Below are 5,463 nucleotides of genomic sequence, written 5' to 3'. Positions count from 1 at the left end.
GCAAGAAGTTTAATACACCAGTGCAAAAAGTGTAATACTTGCAATGGCAGTTTGTCAGCTGCTAGGACTTGAGATTGATGAAGAGATATCTTTCTCTGAGCATATTATGACTGTAAGAAAGTTGCACAGCGCATCGGCTTGTTAAAGAAAATTATGAATTATCTCCCCCTTAAACAAAGATTACTTTCTTACAATGCTTTGATCAGGCCAGTAATTAATTATGCATTAAATAAGGCATTAAATATAACAACAACAGTTAATTAACGACCGTTTCCTAGAAACCTATGTAGATAATGTAAACATAGCTTTTAAATATAGATAGGTTTTAGCTCATAGATTTTTTAATTGTTTTATAATTTTGAATATTCTTATATAGGTTATATAATATATTTATTTAATTACATTATTGTAATATACGCAATTCAGCCGCAAGGCTGCTAGGTATATTTGAATAAACTATCTATCTATCTATCTATCTATCTTGTCCTCTGGACTAATTGTGATAAGGAAAGCCTTGGGCGGGTCCTGAGGCTCCAAAAACGAGCAGCTACAGTGATTCTAAAGCCCCCCTCCCCCCATCCTCTAGCACCATCAGTTCCCTTGTTTAAATCGGATGAAATGGTTCCCTTTTTATTAAGATGCTTCAATATCTAAATGTATCATTGCTTATAAGCGATTACAAGGTGACGTCCCTGTTTATCTAAATAATCTACTTAAATTAAACAGTAACATTCACAGTAGACAAACCATGAGATACAGATTACTGCAATTTTAACCTAACATCTCCGAGGTATAATCGCGAAACAGAAGGAAGAAGAACTTTTACCGTCACAACTTGCAAAGCATGGAACAGTTTATCTTTGCCTGTAAGGCAAAGTGATTCAGTGCATTGTTTTTTAAACAATCAGCAGAATCTTTATCATTTTTCTATTTAAGTTACTTGATGAATTGTGACCTGATTATAATGCTACATTTTATCTTTTAAATAGTTTAGTAGATTATATAGTATTTGTATTTGTTGTATTTATAGCGTAGCTTAGCTCCGGCTATTACGTGGTCACCCTCATGAAATAACGACTTTACGTTACTACTACCACTGCAAATTACACATCGAATTCTGAATTATGATTGGCTAATAAACAATAGGGTTTGGTCAGAACCAATCAAATTTTTTTTTTTTGCTCGAGCTGATGATGCGATTTTTTCAAACTTTGTCGCGTCGCCAGCGCGAGATGAAAATCACACGTGTAGCCACCCTTGAACTGGCGACGCGACGGGTGAAAAAAATCGCAAGAAAATAGTCGCCAGAGTTGAAACTTTGGCGACAACATCACAAAGATAGTTGACCGTGTAGCCACCCTGCAACTTTTTGCCCGCGCTTGCGACGCAACTAAAGACTATTTAGCTAATGAAATTAAAGTGGGAATCTCTGTTTATAGTGCCCTGGTCTCTTAAAGTATAGGATTCGCACGGCCTTCAATTTGTCACCAAAATTTGTCCCAGGTGCCCTGGCGCGCAGGCGACGCGACAAAATCTGAAAAAAACCGCATCACCTGATCACCGGTGCGAGACAAAAATCGCTCGTGTAGCCGCGGCTTAAGGAGGCTCGAAAGGGTTTTCAGCTGAGCGCGCGCGCGTAAGCCACACACGCAATTCGTAAGCTGCTTGCGTCAGCTTATGATTTAAATGGGTCACCAGAAATAAACAAATACCGCTAATTTCGCTTACCTTTCTCCAATTCCTATATACATGGCATATAAATAGACATCTCCTATTCACGAAAACTACGAAAATTCTACTTAAACGGGTTAATAGTTACTTAAATCCGTTTGTGTTGACCTGTAGCTCCACTCGCGCGCGGACTCGAATGAGCGGGTGACGCATGCGTAAATGCTGATCTTGTAACCCCCTAATTTTTCCTGATTTTGCAAATTTACTCTTTTATATCTCTGCTTCTGGACGGTGATTTTTTTTGATTTTTTGCATGTTAGCTTAGATTAATTTAAACCGTTTGTCTTTCAAATTTAAAAAAATTCTGTAGGTGAAAAAAATTATTAGAGACAATTCAAAAAAACTTATTTATCTGAAAAACTGACCTACAGATTTTGTTGAATTTTAAATATTTTAGAGAGTATTTCTAACATTATCTGGTAACGATGAATGGGAAAATTTCACCGTCCCGTTTCTTCAAAAAGGACCACATATGTTGATTTTAAGGCTCAAACAAATGCCTAATATCGTTGCCATGGTAACATTATTTTGGAGGAAAACATAATGTGAGAAATCTACGATAGGTACTTAATACCCCGGCCAAACTTCGTCTTGATATGATTGCCCTAACTGTATCTAAGGACAGCATATGTTTATTTGTTTGAAAAAAGGAGAACCTATTTCGAGCCTCCTTAAAGGTCGCAATTTCTGGCGTAATTTTTCCCTGATTGCGTGATACGCGTGCGTTTCCTCTTCTTAACTTGCCCTAACCCGTTTCCTCGCGCCGGCTACGCAAGCTACTTCTTAACCATCTCGAATCTTTTCATGTATATTATTAATAAATAATCATATGATTTTTCCCTTGCAATTTGGAATAAATAAGCACTTGTAAATTTTTTCAAAGACTACAAATTACAGTATTGGTCGTCTTTCAAGAAACTTACTCGATCGTGCTTATTCATTGCACGCGAGATCATGTGCCTATACATATTTAAAATGTTAAAATTACTGAGCGCAGTGTGTTACGTGAATCATCAATAATTCATTCACCTATGAGTCAGCTCTTATGATTCAGCTTAGTCACTCTTCAGAATTGATCTAAAATTTTTGTTCTTTATCGGCAACCCGAACTCCGAGGCTTCCTTGTACTTCACAAATTAACTGACTAAACTGCCTATGGTTTGCCGGGAACCTTTTCGAATATTCAAACAGAAATTTCAACTTAACATTCTAATTGTAGTCTTCCCGTGCGAGAACGATCGTCTGACAACAATTCATTACTCCAAACAACTTGAAGGACTGCTGCGGGTCTGCTCAAAGGTGTCAAAGATTATGGTTTAAGCCATTGTAAAACACGAGATTGGCTCTATAGTGAAAATGTTGTGATATTGAACCTAGTGATTTCCAGCCATAAATTTGCGAGGCCCTCCCAGGAAAGTGCGGGGGGGGGGGGGGGGGGTCTTTTTACCCTTGTTTCCTTAAAAATTTGCTTGAGTTCCCTTGTTCCCGAAATTACTTCCAATCTTGTTCTCAGCTTTTTGATCCCTAAAATGGTTTATGTTCCCTTGTTGCTGCCGCAGTGAGTGATCCTGAAGCGAAATAACGAGGCAGCTCTCTAATCGGGATAAGAACACATTTTCTTCGAAACGCAAGGGAATGTGGTCGACGTAAGAATAAAGGCGTAAGGAATTGTGGTTATGGGCGAATGGAAGAATTAAGGACGTTCGCGCTAATTGTTTGTGCGCAACGTTACTGCGCAGGTAACGCGACTGTATTATGTCACGTATTACTTCGAGCATTAGTGAAGTTGAGGTTTTAAAACCTTTGCAAAAACCGTGGACGATAAGTCTTGCACAGCGTTGGATCACAGAAGATCGTGATCAGTCAAAATTGATTTAAAATATTCATGAAAGTCAAGTAGACTACTTCACGACCGATATTCGCGAGATTTTATCAGTCGTGCACTAGTCTACTTGACTTCCATACAAATTTTTCAAGCATCAGTTAAAATAAAATGGCGACAAAAACGCCGAGGAAATTCCAGGCCGGCAAAAGAATAGCACATTTATTTCCGAATCATCATGAAACTTCAAAGAGAAGTGAGCGGGAGGATGGAAAAGCTCTGGAAAAGGTAGCTGATCGAGTAGAATAGTGGCTGAAAGTTTGGAAAACTCGAGGACGAACCGTTGCGTAAATTTAATGGGGCTGTTTCTTTTTAATGTTTTTATTACCCTACGAACTTAAGTTCAAAGTGAATGCATGTTTTTAAAGTTCTTTTCCTTTACTTTCGTGAAAATTGAGCAGTATTTTCGTCCTCGTCTCTTGAATAGTGCGGACCTGCGTGGAAACAATCAGCGATTGAATTTCACAAAAAAACACTCCAGAGGATGAGCATGACGGCAATGGAGAGATATTATACAAAACACCAACGAAATGAAGATGACCCCTTCTTAAAACTTCGTTGCTATGCTCGAGAAAGGTTTTTTTTTCGGTAAAAGCCTTTCACCTCTTCAACGATCGATCCTTTCTTGGGTTCCAGTCCTTGCCCGACAGGTCACGCAAAAGCGTGACAAACGAACTTTTCTAAGAGCTTTGCAAAATCACATCGATTTTACTCGTTCAGATCATCGGTGACCCCTATTTTTTAAATCATGAATCACTTACTTTACTTACTATCTACAAAATATGATGAAATGAAAAAATTCTCACCGTAAAAAGTTATCTTTTTTTAACATTTTCTTTCCTCATGCCATCGAATTCCAATAGTGGTTGCAACTGATAGAGCTCACGAAAACGCTCGTCGAGGAAGAACTCTACTGTTTACCACATCCCTAGCGGCATACAATTATCTAAAAATCTCACTCCTAAAAACCTATGCACGGAAACTTTCACTCCAACAGTTTATTTTTATGATTTTCGATAGATGAGCAGATGAGCCTACATCTCGCTATTATGACCGATTTCTCGAAATTAAGGCATTTTTCCACTGCCATTTTCTCCGAAACAAAGTCGGTGACCCCATTTTTTTTTTTCATTTTTGGAGTAAGTACTTTATGACCTAACTCTAGGCGAGAAATGAAGAAAATCTCACCGTAGGAAGATTTTGGCGCGAACGTCCTTAAGATGCGCGGTACAATCTCTTGTTACACAGACCATAGACCTAAATGGTAGAAATGCGGTCAGCAATTAGCAAGATGATTGCTCTGCCCTGATACACCCAATATTGGTCGTTTAATTTATTTTATTTTCTCTATATTACCCTATTAACTATTATAATCATGCCTAAAGAAGGAGCAGATTGCAGCTTTACCTAACGAAGTCAAATCGATGAAAGACAAGTTTCAAGCTACCAATAGCAGCCGGGAAAGGCTAAAAAGAGAAGCAGAGGGAAGCCTTCAGTTTTTCAGTGGCAAATATGATGATCTTAACTAATCCAATGCAAGCATGGTGATTGTACTAAAGAATATAACGCGTCGGGAATAAACGAGCTGAGAGACCAAGTTGAACGAATAAGCGAAGCCATTGCCCACGCTGAAGGATACAGTTACCAGAGGGTGCTAATTGGGGTACCCAATTGTCAGTTAACTACTAATTTTTCGGCTAATTGTCAGTTAACTACTATTTTTTTGGCCAATTGTCAGTTAACTACTAATTTTAGTTATCTATTAACTTTTATTATCTCAGCGATAATAATTGATTCACAACCCGAATTTTCTTTACTTCAAAACGTAACTGGTAACTTAGGTAAAGGAT

This window comes from Montipora foliosa, chromosome 1, assembly GCF_036669935.1.
Source record: "Montipora foliosa isolate CH-2021 chromosome 1, ASM3666993v2, whole genome shotgun sequence".
NCBI lineage: Eukaryota > Metazoa > Cnidaria > Anthozoa > Scleractinia > Acroporidae > Montipora > Montipora foliosa.
Note: the sequence above shows the minus strand (reverse complement) of the source record.